Genomic DNA, 20536 nt, shown 5'->3' with positions numbered 1-20536 from the left:
TGCAGACCTGGGTTTACTGTAGCAGGGTCACAGGTCAATGTGCTAACACTGTTGTAATTTTTGCAGTGGCTAGGTAAATGGGGAAAAAAGTCCAGAAAAATGTACTTGGACAAAAAGAGACTATTTTTGCCAGGATAGCAGAACATGCTTTCGAGAAGGAGCTGTGAGGCTTCAGTGAAAGTCCTTGATTCACCCTGTGATGCATCCTTACCATTGAGAAGATGCTCACGAGGTTTAACAGAGCTGCAGCACAGAGCTGCCCAGCCAGGAGCCACAAGGCGTGCTTTGAGGGAGGTCAGGACTGCAGCCCATTCCTTTACATGTAGGGAAACCTAGGCTTGTGCAGAGACATGGCAAAAGGCCACCTGACAAACGAGTAAAAAAGCAAGATGTAAGCCCTCGGTCAGCTGAACCACGTCCGAACCTGCCCATCATGCTGTGCCTCCGTCGTGGCTCAGCAAAGCACCAAGTGAAAGAGTAATTTCTGCAGTTACGAGCAGCTGCTTGCTGCACAGTTCATGGGGGGGTGTAGTATTTTCATCATCCTGAGATGCTGTGGAAATAGAGAATGAAAGCAGGACAATGAATTAATATGCTTTGATCTCTTTTTCAAGTGTCTCTAACAGCTGGCAGGCCCTCCTCCTCATTTTGGGCTCTCGGCCAATACACTGCACCTCCTCAGCAAGGAGAGAGCAAACTCTCCTGCATATCAATGTCTTAACAACTCCTACCTGGGCCAGGCTGTGGTGAGGAGATGCCTTTTGCAATGTGCTTTTGATTCCTATTATGCAGAAAGGGTGATGTGCCATGCAATCTGCTGGGGCATCACCTCGGTGGGTCCCCCCTGAGCAGAAAGGCTCAAATACAGCCTTGGCACTGCAGAAAAGTGTGCAGGGCTGCAGCATGCACCACAGCCAGAGCATGTATTTGCTGCTTTTACTTGGCAAAAAAAATCTCCAGGTGCCAGACTGGCAACTGAAAAATAGCCCATGAGGGCAATGACAGCACCCAGTGCTCACCTCCTTCCCACCTGCCGTGGCTACCTCACACATCTGGCATCTGAGCCATCACTGAAAGATTTCAGGTCATCGTGTTTGCTAAGAAAACGCTTTTGGAAAAGGTAAAAAATTGTTTGAGATTATATACTAAACCGGTGGCAGATCTAGGGACCCCTGGCTTATTTCCATTGCTTGGGATTTAGCTCCTGGTCTGATTCCTGCTGAGAAGTCTACTCTTTGGAAAAATGGGCAAAGTGCCTGTGCAGTCTGTCCTTATGCTAAACAAGATCAAGCTGTGTTCAACCAAAGAGCCGATTATCTTCTGCACCAAATAATTTTCTTTTAGGATAAAGCAGCTTCCTTCAGTCCCAAGGCACACACAGAAGGATTATGGTGTAACGCCAGCATACCAAAATCCCCCCTGACCATCCTGCAGGAGATCTCCTAGCTTTGCCATACCCTCCTTGCTTTGGAAATAGAATACCACACACAGAGATCCGTCCATTCATTTCTTCCCTACTACTGCTGAGCACATTTAAAAGGCCACTGGCAACTTTTTTCTGTGCTGTTGATAAAATTTTGAAGCAGCTGCAGCTTCACCACTCATTTCCAGGCAGACCTGAAGCTGATAAAATTGTGCTTTTATTGCCGAGTTTGGAAAGCCTTTTTGCTTTTGTTGGAGCAGTGGAAAAGGTTATTGCTCCTTCAGCCAGTCACATCCATTGCAAGGCATGGGGGTTTTATGAAGGGCAGGAATGTAAATGAGATTATCCACAGGACAGCTTTTACAGACAATGGAAAATCAAATGTGCCCTTTACCAGGGGAGAGCAGGTGGGGTTTTGGGCACAGGTCTGGTTCTGTGTAGAGCCAAGACCTCGCAAAGCACTTCAGTGCTTCAGTAAAATGCTTTGACATCAGCGACCATGTTAAAACTCTCTTCACCTGCTGTGTTAGCAAATCTATGCAATAGCAAACATCTACAAGTGCTGAGAGTGGTGACAGCCTGCTTAGACCCTTATCGCTGGCCCAGGCACTGGGTCCCCAGCACAGGAGCTCATTTGCTGGTGGGACTCCATCCTCCAAGTGGTGCAGCCACATCCCAGACCTCTTCTAGCAGACCCAGCCTGCTTTGCTGCCAAAATGACCTCCCTTGCTGGTGCTTTTAGCTGGTTAGCTCTTCATCCATGACAACACCAGGGACAAGCAAAGAGGACATTAGAAGTCCAGTTCAAGAAGTTGAGTTCCTGAAACCTGGGATTCATCTCCTCCAGCTGCACAGCTCTCAATATGATGTCTGTTGATGTCAACAGACATCAAGTCTCCCAACTTCACAGGCCACCTCTGGACCAGAGGAGAGAACTGCCTACCTGCCAACTCAATAAACTACCGACTGGGGTGGCTGAACAGTTCTTCAGAGGCATCTGCATCCCTCTGTTGGCTCTAGCAAGAGCTTAGAGCTCTAGCAAATGAGGTTGGGCTAGACAACAAGGTCATTTAACAGATACAGATGAATCCCACCCAAAATCATCAACCTCTTCCCCTTTCTCCATCCAGTCCTGGCGTGCACTATTCACTTTTCATCCCAGACTGAGGATTCAGCCCTGTGGGGGACAGGTCAGGACAGCAAAGATGCTTTTATGAGCTGCTTCCCAGGCTCGTGCCTCTGAGCTGTGCAGCAAGGCTTTGGGAACTGAAGAGCAGGTTTTTTGAGAAGGAGCTTTAATTGAGTGTGGTTTAAAAGTTTCCTGGGTTTGTTTTTCAGCTCACTACTGCTGTCTATATAAAACTGTGCTTACAAAAGTAAAACTAATTAGCCATAGACAACCAGTCACTTAGAGAAATTGCTGTCACAGCTACACCAAGTAAAACAAAGCCGCAGACAGCTCAAGAAAAGTTCAGCCAGAGCAAGCCTGACAAGTCTCTCACCTAAAGCCTTGCATCTTGCAAATTCCGTGCAAAGTTTATGGCCTTTTAGTAGCAATGGCAACACTGTGTTGCAGGGCTGCATGGTTACATACCAGGCATCTTTCTCTTGCAATTTCCCTGGTTTAAGCCTTCCAGATCACTTATCTTTGATGATTTTTAATCAAAACAGACAGTTCATGGAGGTCAGCTGCAGGCATGGTGCTAATTGGAGCTCTGGCTGAACTTGGCAATGACAGCCCTGGCGCCTCATGCCAAGTGGAATCTTAAAACTCTCAGCAGATTCCTCATGCTTTGTTTTGATCCAAGCATGGTCACAACAGGGAAACCTGTCACACAATAGTAGCCACAGACCTGTCTGGATAGATAGAACACGCCAGATAGACTATCTGACAGACTCACCTCATGAGATGTAGAGCCCTCCATCCAAGTTCAAGCTGCTTCTTTCAAACACGCTGCGTTAATGGAGAACTGGTCTGTGTGGCCAACAGTGCCATTTGGTGCATCTCAGTCAATCTACATGGTGCTGCAGTGTCCTCTGTGGGCTTCCTGGCTTGGATGCACCCCTCAGAAGCCCTGTCCTGCAGTGTTGTACTGAGTCTTTCTCATCCTCCTGAATGGGCAACAGAGAACATTATCTCTGCTGCTGTCCTCAGATACTGAGAACTCTCATCTAGCTCAATTAGCACAAATCATGCTTTGGAAGATAACACAGATGTCAAATTCATCACTGACATTTCTTCCTCTATTTACATTTTCATTCACTGAATCAATGGCACTCATTTTTTCCTTGGGTGATTAGTTAGCTCTCAGCAAGAGGCACCATATAAAAGTGCTCACTAAAAAAAAAAAAAAAAAAAAAAAACACCCTAAAACTTCCCTTGATATTTTTTACTCCATTATTTATAAGAATGAATCAACTTCCACCCGTGTACCAAGCATCCAGCTGTAAGCCTGGTAACTAAGCCACACGAGGGCATTCAGCTTGCTGCCTGCAGGTTTCAGACTGGAGTCAAGCTTTTAGCCTCACACAGCTTAGGTGAGGGCTTTACCCAGAGGGACGCTGCCCACCCTCCTTCCTGGGTGTATTTCCACGTGAACCCAAAGCTAGCAGACAGTTTCCCAAAATGCCAAATTAATCAGGCTGTGCAAGGGTGGGAGATAACCGAACACCTACTTTATTGAATCCAGGAGGGCTGCGTTGGCTTGTGAGGTCGTACGTTGCCATCAGCAGAAGAGCCAGTGCTTTCACAAAGACATCTTTCATGAAATTTGGAGCAAGTTTCTACAGCAAAATACTGTGTCCTGCAGGTAGCAAAGTTAATTTTGAACAAGGCAGCTAAAATACCTCCGCCTGGAGTGGCTTTGGGTTTTATCAGCAGCTGATTACATCCATCAAGGGTTAACCACCACCTAAGCATTAATTTTGATGACCTCAGTTTAAGGAGTAGTTAATGACCCTGATCTGTTGGGAACTCACCTCAAATCATTTTCCAAGGAACTCATTAGCATTTGTTTTCTTTTTCAGGTAGAAAAACTGGAGTCATAAGGGAACAGCACAACTAGTTAAAGGCTACCCAGTGGTCAAAGTCAGGAACAAAACCAGTACCTTCTGCACCCTAGTCCAACCATAGTAGGCAGTAGCCTTTCCAGTTACAAGGCAGAGATGGTCTAGGAGAAATGCCTGATGAGTCTCTCCATTGGCCTTATTAGGACTTGGATCAAATATAGAGGCTAATCTTTCTATGTTCTTCTATGGATCTATGCTCTTAAATGATTCATATAAATGAGGTGCATACATTACATTTGCAATGCTGTAGGCATCAATATGCAAGTGTTAGAAACAGCTCTTTATTCAAGCAACCTGGGCAAAACCCTGATTCTCCTACGGGGGGGAAAAAAAAAGTTAAAGGAGCTGGAATAAAGATGGTTCTTTTAAGTACATATCTAAAGAAAGGCAGAATAATTTTGAATGTATCTGTGCCCTCTATTATTCACTGGAAAAGGTCTCATCTTTTGTTCATTTGTAAATATACTCAAGCCCATGATTATGCATTGTCATGACTATTTTGTGATGAAATCATCAATCTGGGCTGCTCTGAAATTAAGCTGAATTTTGCAAGTGACTTCTTTGTCAAAGAAAATGGTGTAGAGCAATCCCTTCCTTCTTGTATTCAGGCAATCAGCCGTATTAAAAAAAAAAAAAAAGAAAACCCACTGAGTTAATCCACTGATGGTTTGCCAGCCCAGCCTTCCAATTCAAGCCTTGAAAAGCCTTGGAGTATCTTAGTTCATACCTGAAACTCACCTGTGGGCAGCCTTGTTATGGACATGATCACTGCTTTTGAGAAGCAGACTTAATTCAGCTACCCGCACAGAAGTGTCTCTTGCCATTTGAGATGCTTCAGGGTATATCACCAGGCCCCAAATATTGCTCCAGGAGGACACAGGTCTCTCATTGCATCAGCATCATAACTTCCATCCTCTTATGGATGCCTTGGGTGCCTCTAGATACCTGTTCTGAAGGTCTCAAGGAAGATGAGAAAACAAAACTACCACTCTCATAATTTACAGATGATGGAATGACTCATGATATAATTTAGCAACTACATTAATTGTTGACCCCGAAAGAGGTAGGTTTTAACACCAGATCTCTCCAGACTGTGTTCTGTGCTGTCACTGGAAGCAAATCCTTCTTTCCTCATGAGCTACAAAGATAAACCCTCCAGAGCAGGCTGGTGCACTGGAGAAGTCTGATCTGAGAAAAAACCAGGATAAACTCTCCAGCAACAACTTTACCAGTGACCAAACTCTAGCACAGTCTCCCATGTGCTGTTAAACCCTGAGAAAGACTCTTGTTACAGTTTTGGCCCAGGGCAACTCCCCATCCAGCATTTCTCATATAGTCCAGGCACAGTCAGGAGTGACACGAGTCAGGGACCATTCGCTGTTTCACTAAGGGATGTCCCTTGTGTCCATCTGGAAAACAAACACACTCAGCTGCCTCAACAAGGGCTATGTCCATGTGGGCATCATGGCTACAAACCCATTCCAGATGCAATTATACAGCCAGTAATGTCAGCAAAATTACATTTTAAGGTCTAAGTCCCTCCAATCTGGAGACTCCAGGGAATACAAAACCTCAAAAAGGGTTTGCATATATCTCTGACAAGCCAGGCAGATCTGCCTGAACAGGAAAAAAAAAAAAACCACCACAGATTATTTTTTTTCCTCCTCATTTCAACAGCAGGAAAAAGCAAATTTATAGTTGCATCTTCAAATATAAGTTTCTAGTACCTAAAGCAAAATATGCCACTTTCCCATATCAATGCAGTAGCACAAGTCAGAGGGGAAAAAATACATTTCCTAAGTATACGGAATAATCTGAAGTTCTACTTATAAAGTAGCTTTTCATCAGTTGTAGACCACAGGCTCTCATAACACTTACTAATAGAGCTCCAAGAACATTGCTTTTCCAGCTTGTGCATAATTCAGACAGAAAAAAATATAATGTAAAGATAAAGCTAATTCCATTTTAAAAAAATATTAAAGGTAATCAATGGTTCAAAAACATTGTTTACAGGTAAATAACACTTTCAGTCTCAGCTTCAAATGTTTTCTTTAAGGGATTCTCTAGTAAAAGGCTTTTTGCTTAAATGTCACTGTTAAAATTCAAAATTCCATTCAAATCAAAAAGCCAAAAGATTTAATTCTGAAAAGCAGGGAAAGGGGCAATTTAAGTGCTTTGCAAAATGACTGCTTGTCTGATTTCTACACAAATAAATTGACAATACCAGCAATAAGCATTCTGCTGCCTCTAAATCTGAACGACTCCTCTGGAAAAAAAGTTTTTGCCATAAAACATGGCCAAGTTTTTCATTACGCTGTTCCCTGCCTAGGAATATTTTCAGACAAGACACCATTTCCTAACCATGCAGCATCCACAGCTACAGCAGAACAGCTTTTCAGAGCAAATAGGATGATCCAGAGCTGGAAATGCAGCACAAATATACTTCAGAGAAATATACTAGTATCACAAAAATCTCAACATTTCCACAATAAGGTGTTTGCAATATTGTCTCTGTTTAGCAGAGAGAATTTCAAAACCTCAGTAAACGTTACAGCAGCCAGAAGCCCATGTGGAATTGCCCAACTGAGAACTCAGCCAAATGGCTATTATCCTTCTGAGAAATGGCTTTTTCCATTTTAATGGCTGTTAAACATCAAAGCTCTGGACTGACGTCTGGTCTGAGAGGCAGCACTTCTCCTAGCCTGTGCTCCCTTGCACCGTGTTGGGTCTTTTTTGATCACTCCAGGGAAGCCCCTTATTAATTAACACATCCCCTGCAAATACAGACTTACCGGCTCCTGCATCGTGGGTCACCCACAGACCCAAGCTGGACAGAAATCCTGGATAAATGACCCTTTAGCACATATATGTTGTGTCTATACCATATGCATGGTAAGTCCCTTATATCCTGGGGATGTACATATATTCATTGTCTGTACAGAGTATGGTCCATCCGATATGGGGAGTGAGCCTGGGGCATGGTGTGTTTGCTGGTGTTATGGGAATTCCACATGCCAGCCACCATAACAGGGTTTCCACTCTAGGTTTCTGCTGAATCAATAAGCCAAAAAAAAGATTCTTCTAGAAAAGTCCTTTTAATTAATAGCACTGGAGCTTGAGCTGGGTGCCTCTGAAGGAGGACCTCAAACAAAGACATCCCTGGGCAATTATACCCTTTACAATCCAATTTCCCCACCCCTCATGCAACAGTTCGGACCAGTAATAATATTAGGGTCTGGGGTCTTCCCGGTCTTCATTGGGTCCTTTCATTGTCTCTAGGGGGGCTGTTTCTTTTCCTACCTCTAATGTCGCAGCTTCTGTTAATGCATGTAGCATCCTTATCTTCTGGATTGGACCACCTTCTTTTACTTGACTAGGTAAAGTTCAACATATCTAGGTGAAAGTTCACAGCTTGCAGCCTAACTTCAGCAAATTTAGCTACTAATGCTAAGTGAGTTTTGCTAAACCAGTTCTATATTGCTAGTACAGCAAGTCACACAACTCTGGGCATGTACTAATCAGTTTTGTAGCATCAAACCGAGGGGGGTGGTACATAATCTGTTACCCCTCCTGTTTTCAGAGCTGCTCACACAGCAGATCTACAGATGATACTTCATGGTGCACCCTTGGCCCTAGGGAACCATCAGGGTTAAGGCACCCTTGGTCAGCAGGAGCTTGCGTACAAAGTGTGTAAAGGGTGCTCCATGTCCTCCAGGCTGCACTGACACTGAAATTATGGCTCTTCCCAAAACTCGTTTCTCAAGCCTGGGGCTAAAAGTCATTCCCTAGCTAGTGCAAATCAGCTAGAGAGTGAGATTGCCACCACTGTTTCTTTTCTGGTCCATAAAAGGTTCATTAGCTCTCTTCACTGACAGTGAGAGCAGCTTAGTCTATTATGCTACAGATTATTTCTTTAATTATATGCCATCACTCTAAACTCCACCGATTTTCCAGATATATTTCTTTCTTTTTATATGCACACACATGTGTGTAGGTAGATAGATATATAGATAGATTATTTTTTCAAGTTCAGCATCAAACTGTGGGAAGAAATGACCGTAGTCATGCTTGAAATTAAAACTAGTGCAAGCTCCTGAAATACTTTCTTCACTGTATCCCCCTCGTCCCACCTCCTTCGCACCCCGCTCCCAAGTCACAAAGGAAACACTAATTAGCTTCCAGATCAGGCACGTCTGTATTATACGCTGCTCTCATCTGACAGATACTGTACAGTAATTGGGTCAAACACACAGAGTAACCAAAGCACCGTGGGTTTGCCCGCAGCTCTGGTGGAGGAAGAACGAAGAATCTCACAGTAAAGGAGGGCCCAACACAGTTACTTGCGGCTCAACTGCCTTAAGGGTGCTTGACTAGAGCTCTTTAGTAGCATTAAAGATTTATAAGGATTTTAACAAAAGTTTCCAATATCTGACTGGTAGCAAAATCATTTTGCCCTTATAGAAACACCAGCAGGCTGAAGGATCACAAATAGGTTATTCACTTTATATGGGTAGCGTGACTTTCCTTTGCCACTCTTCAAACCCTTCGTCTTCTCCAAAACTGAAATTGGAGCATCCCCTTTAGTGAAAATATGGTGGCATCATTAAGATCTTCATGTTTCTGCAGTAAGGTATTTGCAGTTTTGCCTCTACTTAGCACAGAGACCATGAAAATAATGACAATAAAACAATTAGTGCTGGTGGTTCTTGTCGACAACACCCTGAGCTGCAGCGTGAGCATGGTCTGAAGTGAATCCTCTCACCTGTAGGAGCCACAGCTGAGCCCTGAAGCTGGTTCATTACACCGTGGCCAGCTGGGAAGGGTACAGCAGCACAGAAAGCCAGGTCCTGAGATAATACAGCCCTGCACACACCACTGTCACAGCGGTACATGTCGGAGTAGCTAGGTGGAAGTCACCTTGGGTTTTCACTGGTATAAATGGATGTATTTCCCCTGCAAGCAAATATCCTTATTAGTGAAAATCAGTGCCGGCAGCTGGCGTTGCCCTGCCAAAGCCTGTGGAGTTGTGCTCATTTATGTCTGCAGGGTGTGGACCTGGATTTTCAGAGTTGGAGCATTTTCAGACTGGGACACAGTCTGTCACACAATTCTGGCACTTTTCCTTCTTTCCAGAGATAAAGGTTCTATGGGAACTCAGATAAAAATCCTACAAGGTACAACCCCACTAACCTCCGCTGCAATACTGCTACAGGGTGGCTTGGGCAAGCTCAGCAAGGAGATGGGCTGTACGATCATGAATGAGTAAAGGGTTTCCAAGAGATGCTTTAGCTTAAGCCAGCTCCAACTACAGAGAAAAAAAGCAAGTGAGTGTAAAAAGGGCTCTGGAGAACCAGACAGCTTTTGAAAGGAGAAGTGGAGAAGCAGATGGCCTCTGCTCCTGGTAATAGGTCTGCAGAACCTTAAAACCTTTCAATCAGGAAGCTTGGCCATTTGCCCCATCCCAGGGAGACACCAAAGCACCTCATGCAAAAAGACATTAATAGGGTTCCCCCTTTTACTCTTCCAAGTTAATACTTATGGCCAGGCAAGAGTGTGACCTACATAATGTTCAGCCCCACTTTCCCCTTTAGTTTTGTGGACTTGTCCAAGCTGTTCCGCAGGACTGTTGCAGTCTGTATTGTTTTCAGCCTAAGAGGAATGCAGCTTTGTGCCTGGCATATAATTTAACAGGGGCAGACGAGCCCTTGATCCCAAAGGAAAGATCTTCAGTGCCAGCAGGGCTTGACACATCAGGCAGACAGATCCCAACTTCAAAGAGCAACTCATCATTATCTGCACAGCAGCTGGGGCTAGCGCAGCTTTTGAAGATGCCCACCACAGACACTCAAGTCCTGACCCAAAATAAAATAAATAAACACCCTCCTGTGGTGGCTACCCTTTGCTGATCAAAGTCAGAGCCAGCACTGGGTGTATCGGGGAAAACCCTGGAACCAGGTTCACTTCACACACACTCCCACTTTTAACACAGCAAAGGATCCACTGGGATTTTACCGGCAGCTCAGCACAAAGGCAGGCTGCCTCCTCAGGTAATTGCAGGGGATGGGAAGGGGTGCTGGGTCACAGCTGCTGAGTCCTTCTCTAAGGGGCCATCCTAGAGGCACACAGAGCCTAGAGAACCACAGAACTAGTTTGGGAGCTGTTCAGGTTGGGTGAAGCACAGGGAGATACCGTTGGCCACAGGGCTGAGAGGAGCTGTACCACGCCACAGCTTCGGTCCTGCCTTCTCCAGCCCCTCCGTCCCCCTCAGCACTGCTGGCTCAGCTGCCTATGGCTTATGGGCCAGGGGGCCACCATGAGGCACCACCCTTGTTGTGGGTCAGCATAGAGTCAGCTCACATTCCACATGGGAGACTTGACAGGCCTCCACAGATCAGCACAAACAAGCAGTAAGCACCGGAGAGCCTTGTTAGTGCTGCTGGCTGGAGCAGAAGGGACAAGATAGCTTCATCCTGCAGGAGGAAAGAGGGACAGCCCAGGATTAGATACACCAAACCTCATGCGAGAGATTCCCAGCTCTCAGGATAGCTTTCTTCTGCCGGAGCTGATGGCCAGGCTCCGGCTGGAGAGCCTCTATCTGCTTTGCAACAGCAATGGTCAAAACAGATGTTGTCAGGTCAGGCAGACTCTTAGCAAGAAGGTTTGATGTCTGGCTGTACCCATCCCACCTGGGCTCCTTTCAGCTACCACCACCTCCCCGCTCACCCTCCAACACCGACCTATAGCCCAGCAGCTCTTAAAAGCTGTTGAGATCTGCCACGAATTTAGCACGTTCCCCAGTGAGTCACCTTGAGCAGGAACCTCTCATCCACGCCACACACCTGCTGAGGCTGCAGGGGCCCTCAGTGCAGCTCAGCTGATGCTAAGCAATCCCACCCTCACCCCCACCCACCTCACCTGCATAAGAACCAGGGCTGAGATAAGGCACAGCAGCCTACTGCCCCTTTCTTGTCCAGGTTTTTCTGGTGCTGCCAAAAACTAGGGCAGCTACAGGCACGTAGCTGTGCATAACTTCTGCTGTCAGTCTGCAAAGCAATATCAAAGAGGCAGTTCTTGGTACTGCTAATTTCCCAGGAAAATGAGATGGATCTACTTCTCTCTTACGGCTGTGGGTTGGCAGACAGTGCCTGTACCCAAGGGCATCAACTACAGGGCAGAAATACCCCATGTGTCACCAGATCACGCTGCTCCTGCCTGTACAAGGCGAGTGCCTGGAGCTACCCGCTGCAGTCACGTGTGGTTTGCTGGGTTTTGAGAACACAACTCTAGAGAGAAAAGCATAAGCTGTTACTTTCTGCATGTTAATAAGCACAACACACATGCATATAATATGCGTATAATTCTGTGCATTGGACATGCAGCAGTTTCTTAAATTGGAGCACTTGGAATACAGAGCTGTGCTTTCTCACACAATCACAATTTATTACTTAACACAGCTGGGGCAGCAGCCCCGCTTTTATAAAGGACCAGCTACAAGGTGAGCCTGAGTTTATGACTGCTTTTCCAAAATGTTCTTAAATCCCCAGGTGCTCTGGGGCACCTCCCAGTGCCATTTTTCCCTGATTTTGCCCATTAGCTCTCATGACTAAAGGTAGAGGAGTATCCCCCTAGACATATAAAATCAAAGATCCCATGCGGTACAACTGCACATGCACGTACATTGGGAGGGAAGAGGGACCGGTGACAAAGTGAGTTTGCTTGTTTTCTTCTTTTTTTATTTTCTTCCTTTATTTTTTAGCTCTGTGTGTATATATCGGTTTCTTCCAGGTCATGATAACTATCAAAAAAAAGAGGACAAAAAGTCTTTGTGTTTTTTTCTTAAAAAGAAAATGTCTTGACAGTATCTCCCGACCAAACCCTTTGGAAATCTACAGCAATTTTTGCCATGAGGAGGGCTGCTACTAGCCTTGCAATCTCTGACAAAGCAGAGGAATGGAAATGCTCCAAGTGCTATATAGCCTGTGACTAATCTGAAAGAAGAACATCAATAAAACATAATCTGCTTCTCTTCAGCTGATAGAGACTCATAAATAATAACGCTATAAGTTGTAGAGTCCAAAGTGGAAAGACTTTTTTCAGTGTCAGAAACAGTAGGAGTAAAATCCCTGAAAATGATGTGGGAGAAGTTAATTGAGAAGCCCCTGTTGTTTTTCCAGTGCTTTGCTTCCCTTCACACTCTTCCTGCTGCAGCTTGTCACCTGCACAGAGCATCAACCACCCAGCCTGGAGCATCCCCTGAGATTCCAGTGACCCCCTGGGAAGCAGCGGTGACCTAAATCACACCCCCAGGCTTTCCCCAGCTGTACTGCCCAGCTGCTCGGCAAACCAGGTGTAGGTGCCCTCCTCACTTGGGTGCTGCCTGTCTGGCAAAGCCTGTGATATCCTCCAAGGTCTGTGCCTGCTCACGTCATGTGTCACTAAAGGAATGCCACGTTGGTAGAGTGATGTCAAAACAAAGCAACTTGTTATACACAGGTTGAAACGTATAGATGTGGAAGAAAGCTTTGGAAGTGCCCACCATATCTGGCAACACACAGGGTCATGGCTTAACCCCAGCTGGCAACTGGGTACCACGCTGCCTCCCGCCGCCATGGGATGGGGAGGAGAATCAGGAAAAGGTAAAACCCATGAGTTAAGAACATTTTAGTAATCGGGAAAAATAATAATAAGAAGAAGAAGAATAAGAAGAAGAATGTAATTGAAAGAGAGACAACAGAGAGATGAATAAAACCCAAGGAAAACAAGTGATGCGCAATACATTTGCTGACCGATGCCCAGCCAGTCCCTGAGCAGTGATCGCTACCACCCCGCAGTCATCTCCCCCCAGTTTACATACTGGGCATGACACTCTATGGTATGGAATGTCCCTCCTGCCAGTCGGGCTCAGCTGTCCTGGCTCTGCTCCCTCCCGGCTCCTTGTGCCCCTGCTCACTGGCAGAGCACGGGACACTGAAAAGTCCTCGGTTTAGAGTAAGCACAGCTCAGCAGCAACTAAACCATCAGCATGTTATCAACGTTATTCTCATACCAAATCCCAAACCTAGCACTGTACCAGCTACTAGGAACAAAGTTAACTCTATCCCAGCCAAGAGCAGGACATATGGATATTATTTTTTTTTGAGGTCTTCAGTCCCTGTCCCCAGCCATAACACCCCATTTCTTCCAGCATGGCCTCTTTCTACAAACCAGCTCAATTCTATATTTTCCTCACTACAATGAAGGAAAAAAAAATTTCATGGAGAGTTATAGGCTGGCTTCATGCTCCCTGGGGAGGAGGACAGCTCGCAAGGCTGTGTTCTCCTCCATAGCCAGCATGGAGTATATTAATATTGGTAGTATATTTATTAGTACAGCACAGCTTCAGATAGCAACACACACAGTGCCTTTAGGAGATCATGAATAAACATCAGAGCTAATAGACATACACACCCCTTGACTCCAATCATGTCAGCAGAAAATGGTCTGCAAGGGGCAAAAGGTTCAGGAGGGGAAACAGAGGCACAGACTTTCCTTGACGGTCGATCAGAAAGAGGAATCAAATAAATTATTAACAGCTTGACATACCAAATGAGATAACCTGGTGCTATAAACAGTTATATGGATGTACTTTACAGAGGTGAAGGTTACTTGGTGTTAGTAACATCCAATTGTCTCCAACCGATTAATGTCGCTTTGTACTTGCAACAACCACGGCAGCGCTACTGCTGTGGCCAGGAGCCCGTGGCCCTGCCCGAGTTCCTACCTGCAAACACCCCAGCTCATTGGGAACTTAGTCTCTGAATTTGAGTAAGTTCAGGAAGATTTCACCTCTGCTGTTTCTAAATGATTTTCAAAGAAAGATTTTAATCTAAATTGCCATTTTTAATCCAAAGCTTTATTTCCTTTGGCATCTATTTGCATCTATTTGGTGGGGGTTTGCCTTCTCTCCTGTTACACATAGAAAATTCACAAGTGGCATAATACTGCCATGTAAGAATTCTTTGTGCCCTTATTTCAATTACACTTTATTTACTAATTAGGATATGTTTAACATTTTAAGCAAACATTCTTTCTTTCCTATTTGCTTGAGTGACTCTTTTCTCTGGGGAGCTGCTTGAACTCTCCGTGTTGCTGTATCAAGGCTGGGGGTGCAGCAAGATCCAGAAAGCTTGAAAACCCACCACTGCATCTGCTGCTTCCCTGGTGCTTTCAGCAGCGATGGTTGGAGCCCGGCTGAAGATTCTCTGTCTTTTCAAGCACTCTATAGGCTGTAATCAGCACTTGGATCCATTCAGAGCAGTAGAGGAGCCGCCACCTTAGACTATCTCATGGTGGACTCTGGAGAACCAGAAGTACTGTGGTCAGCTGTGCCAAACACAGGCAGCTCTGTTGCTCCAACATGCTGGAAGCCAGTGGAAATGAAGAAAACTACAAATGTGCCAATGCAATGCAAAGTGGTTGTGTGTGCATTGCCCAGAAGAGGGAGGTGAGCTCTCAGATCTGCTGCTCATGGTTTTCTCCTTCACCTCAGGTAGCTGGCGACTGTCCTCTGGCCCAGCATGACCTACCCTTGCTGTTGCAAAAAGCCCATCCTCCTCCAGCTGTGGGCTTTTCCTAGAACTTAATGATAAAACACCTAAAATTTATTTTCTGGAACAGCCAGCTCCCAGAAAGGTGGACAGGACACCAGGCTGAGTCTCTGGTATCACTCAACACATTCAGTTTTCATGACTACTTTCGTAATTCAGCAACTGCCAACATCACAGGTGAAATGGCATTTAGGTTTTGATTTTTAATGACTACTGGGAATGTGTGTAAACTTAGAAGGACACCAGGGTTGCTAGCCCAGACAAAAAGAGGGGCTGATACAGAAAAATATTAACAAAGCCAAAGACACGAGCTTGGAAGCATATCTGGTCCGTGCTGGGAATGCCTTCTGGGCCTGGCCCTCAGCAACAAATGGGAAGGAGAACAAGCCAAGGCACTCATCCATCACCGTGACATATCTGTACAGACAGCACTTTTCATCTGAGGAAGCTTTATGCGTTTATCATAGTAACTGTCCCCAGAATCTGCAGTACGCTTCTCCGCCTGGTATCTACACATCACCCTCAACCCCCCTCTGTGCGAAACAGAGATAAATGCATGGTTCAGAGGGAGCTGGAGTGCTGGGCAGTAAGGGAGGAAGAAAACAGCTATTCAAACAGTGAATCAGCCCTGGGATTAAAATACATGCAAATGCATTGGGCTAAGAGGGTGAAGATCAGCCATCTCCACCATTCATGTTACCGGACCCACAAGGAGGGAGGAGTGATGTGCTGAAAGGCGGCACTGCTCTCTCCCCCATGGTGGGATGCTCTTCAGGGGCCTTCATGCTCTCCCTAGTGATGCCCACCAGCCTACACTCACAGCAAGGAGTTCACCCCTGGAGACAGTGAGAGAGACATGGCACCTGCAAAAGCCACCACGTAACTGCTGGGCTGCAGGGACTCCCCATGCGCCTGCCACGGCAATAGTGTGCTCATCCATTAGCCAGCAATTAAATGTGTTGAACCCACCCCAAACTAGCCTGTATGGACCCCTCCCAGTGTTCATGACCAGGTACTCATCTAATCCATGGCCACTTCCACACTGGGACAACTGGAGGAGTCTGGATATGTGAATCCTGCACTATGGGATCCCATAATGTCCTCACAGAGGTTGAACAGGGTCCTTCCCACCCATGACCCCATCTCCCCTGCCCTTACCAGGGGAGACAGGAGCAGGCAGCTCCATCCGTTTATGGGGAAACTTCTCCCTCTCTAGCTGTGAGGGAGAGAGCATCTACAGGAAAGACAGCCTGGATCAAGCCCGGTCGACACTAGGGTAGGGGAGAAGGGGGTATTTGAGGTTTGTTTTACACCCTGAGCAAGCTGAGGAGAATTCAGCCCCGTCTCGTTGCCCAGGGATGAGCTGGAAGGAAGAGTACCGCTGGCACAGCCAGCTTGAGCCAAGACTGCCAATATACGTATGACACTCAAGCCTAGTATATACCAACAAATTTTTGCAGTTTTGTTGGTATAAATCAGTGCAATTTATTGACCTTTGGCAACAGCCAGTGCAAGTTTTAGAGTCTGGTCAAATGCAGTTTTAAGACAGGCCTCCAGCAGAGATCTCCAGCCACCGAGAGTGGGAGGCATGAACCTCTTCCTAAAGGGTGCCCTGGAGTTCCCATCCAGGGTCACCAGCACTGGGACCTCTGGACTTTGAACGGCTTTTGAAACAGTTCCCATGTGACTCCAGGCCCTGCTGTCATGGTTTCCCCTCCCAGATACACCCACACTCAGTGAAGAGGCTGACTTCTCATCCTTTTCTTCCATCATCAGGCTGAACACTGATGCGCCTGCCTTTCCCCATCTGCCCTCTGGTCCTTCATGCTTTCCAGCTTCAGTCCCCAAAACCTCCCGACCTGCTCCCTCCCAGAACCAGTGGATAGCCAGTTTGTCAGTATCTCTTCATCACTGTGTGTCTTTCAGAATCAGCTAGATCGGTATCATACCAGAGGCTTTCTTGGTGAAGAGCTGATAGGCAGACTCGCACTCTTTTTACCAGCAAGCACATCACGAGGCTTTCCCCTGCTTGGCCTCAGTCTCCACGGTGGCCCACAGAGGCTTGTTATTTTTCTTTTAATACAGCTCGAACAGCTGCTCTAAACAGATGCCCTACTAGAAGGAAGTCTCATTTTCTTTGTGCAATTTCAGCTCCAACACCATAATATCTGAATAATGTATCAGAGCTGTGATGTGCAGCATCCCTTCAGCTCCCTATTCGCCCCGAGTTCCCTGTCATCTTGGCCTGATGCAATCAAAGAGATAGCACAGGATGCTTTCCTAGCTCCTGGGTACCACCGCTGCAAAGTCTCTGATCACTGTTAATAACGTTGGTTCAGCAAGGCCCAAATTCTAATGCAATTAACAGGGGAGTAACTGAATCAGCTTTATTGTGTCTCCACTGGGGACATATAAAAATGCCTCAAGGCCTATTGAGGCCATGTGTAACTCCACAGGCTTAAACACCCTTCCTTATACCCCCAGATCAGAAACTGCGAGAAGTTTAATCACGTTTTTCTTCCCAAACTACAGCTTCAAGGCGACTTGGTGACCTATGGCTGGAAATCTTTTTTACAAAGGCTCTTGATTTATTTTGATTAAGACGGATAAGCCCATCTCATATTCCCAGCAGAAAAAGGCAATTTTGGGTTGATATGCATCACTGTTAGATGTGCCTCCAGTGGTATAATCACAGTTTCCACCATGTGGCCAAACGCACTTTAAGCAGCAGGCAGGAGAGGATTGGTTGGAGGCAATTTAAACCCTTTTCTGATTACAGGTCTCAGGAGGGAACTGGTTGCTGCTTATTCAGCATTTTGGATGTTTGGTTTCCTCTCTCTGTCATTCACTTTCCCCTTTCCCAATTTTATCTCTGCTAATGGGAAAAATAAGGAAAAAAGGAGGACAGGGCAGAAAGAATGTGAACCTTTAATGTTCACCCCAGGATTGGGTAGGCAACCTTTGTCATTGCATTCATCATGTTTTGATCACTTGACTTTTATGTTTTGGGGACTGAATGTGTATGTGCACAATTAATGATAAAGAAAAGTGAGTGAGCAAGCAAGACAGACTCTGTCTTTCACAGGAACCACTATCATCATTCGTGGAAGACTGTATCTTGCTTTCATCAAGCTCAATGTGAAAGTTCAAAAAGTTACCCTTTTCCTGTGCCTGGAAAATAATCCAGCCTGAGCAAAGTGACACATTTAAGCAGACCCAATAAGAACTAGATCCTTCTTTGTCCAAAATTGTGCTCCAAAATGCCTCATATATACAGATAATTTTTTTTGTAGTTTTGCTGGTATAAATCAGTGCAATTAAATGACCTTTACTTGTGTGATGACAGCTGAGATGTAAAATGAATTCAAATAAATACTTTATGGGTCTAGAGGCAACATGCCCTTCTTGACCGGTAAACAACAGTGCATATTAGCGGGGGTGCTACAGATATGTTTTCTCGGAAATAGGCACAGGAAGGAAACCCAGTGCACCACAGATGTGACCATGAAAGTTCAGAGTTCCCAGGCAAGACAAGGGGAAAAGACAGCAGCTGATACCCGTTTGATGTCATTTTAGCAGTACAAAGCCCAGCATCACGATGTTAGAGTTTGAGACCATCTGCCCTATTTCCTAGGTGTGGCCTGCCTGGAAGAGCTCCATAGGTTATACCAGGTGGGATTCAGTTCACCCAACATTGGTGGACTCAGCAGTGTTAGATTTACAGCTCAGCTTGATTATTTTAAGGGTCTTTTACAACTTGATTCTATGATTCCATCTCTAGTGTGGACACCTCCAGCTGGGCAAAGCACTGCAGGTCCCAGTCAGTGGAAACAAATGGGCATTTTTAATGACTGGTTCTTCTCACCTATTTTGGATGCCTCCTTCAGAACCAGCTGAGCTGCATGGCTGCCACGGCCGCAGTGCTGATATAAGCTGGCATACCTAGGGTGGACCACATCACGGTGGAAGGGTCTGTCTGCTCAGATGAGCACTCCACCTCATCTAGGAGGCTCTGCCAAGTTCAATGCCTGGAGTTGAAAATTCAAGCAACCTTCCACCACAAAGTAAAATCCTCTTTGCTGTTATTCATGTAATTTTCAGTATTTTGGATGATCAGCCAGAAAGCCAATCTCAGCCTAAACCCACCTGCCATCTGGTTGACTGGACTGAGGATCCTTCACTGGCTCCACCCCGAAGCTGCTGATATTTCATCTCTGCCAAACCACAACAGCCACTGGCATCATGATGACATATATTTTGGCCACCGAGCTTGACCTAATAAAGTAGAAGAGGCAGGATGAAGGCTTACCCAGGCACACCTGTGAGCTCGAGGTCTCACTTGGGAAGTGAGCACCAGCTGATATTCCCCCCAGGGTGGGAAATGGCCCGGTGCCTTCTCAGCTGGACTCACATACACCTTGCTCCTTGACGTTTACACAATCAAATTCAGCTAATGGGCCATGCCATCCTCTCCTGAGTCACTGACTCTATTTCCTGTTCTCTGAACGCAGGCTTAAGGCAGTCTATGAACCTTTCAGAAGTGGCTACTCAGCCAGCCAGATTTTCAGCCCATTTCCATGACTTGCCTATCTTTGGTAGGGTTCAGGTTCTTTTACTCAGAATTCAGGATTCCACACAGATCTGGTGAAAAAATGTTCCACCTGCCACATGCAGTAGCATCTTGGTCAAATCACCTGAAAACTCATTTCTTCTCCATCTAATTTCTCCAAAATTAAAAATCACAAAGATTTGTCCTCACGTTATCTTTACTGCTTTAGTACTACCACATAGATCTTATTTTATATTCAAGCCTGAACTGATAAAAGTTTTGATCGTGACTGCTGGGTATGCCAAACTCCTGCAGATAAAATGGTAACGGAGATCATGCAGTTCAGATGTCCAGATCAGCCTTAACGTTGCCTCCAGCATGAGCTCAGAGAGGTCATGTCCAGCCTCTGTCACCTCTCCATGTGCCAACCCAGTTCACACTAATTGTGGGCTTATCCATAAATACCCAGTTTAGCACATTCCTGTAAGAGATGATTAGGAGTGAGGCTGGTAGTCAGCACCTTTTCAGCACCATAGCTCTCCCCTATCAGAAGCTGATTTCTCTAGACATGTGCAAGCTTATGTGATCCCAAGGATTAAAGATACAGTGGCTATTTTGGATCCCGTGATGTGCTATGGGCCAGATTCTCAGCAACTACCGCTCTCCTGAAGACCTGGGGTAGGTGCAGCTCTGATGGCAGTGGGGAAGGTGAAGGTAGGAACCTCCTTCTGGGTCTGACACATCTAAAACGCAGATACTTAAGCCTGAGCTTCTCACCCCAGTCTCTTTCTATAGCCAATAGAGAGAAATGGGCACATGCAGAGGGCAATTTGCCTCACCCTAAAATAAGAGCCAAAGGTCAGTCTGAACGGGACCCTTTGGAAGGGCTTACTCATGGCTATTGGTTAT

The 20536-nt window shown here is 45.8% G+C and overlaps 1 long non-coding RNA gene across 1 annotated transcript in view; it reads right to left on the bottom strand.

Moving 5' to 3' along the window:
- Positions 1-20536, bottom strand: part of LOC308063975 — a 54252-nt gene that overhangs the window by 7058 nt on the left and 26658 nt on the right. The window contains exon 3 of the long non-coding RNA XR_013928144.1: positions 212-11535. This is a non-coding gene — a long non-coding RNA (uncharacterized lncRNA). The remainder of the gene's footprint in view (positions 1-211; positions 11536-20536) is intronic.

Source organism: Falco punctatus (assembly GCF_963210335.1).
Source record: "Falco punctatus genome assembly, chromosome: 4".
NCBI lineage: Eukaryota > Metazoa > Chordata > Aves > Falconiformes > Falconidae > Falco > Falco punctatus.
Note: the sequence above shows the minus strand (reverse complement) of the source record. Positions and strands in the feature narration are given on the sequence as shown.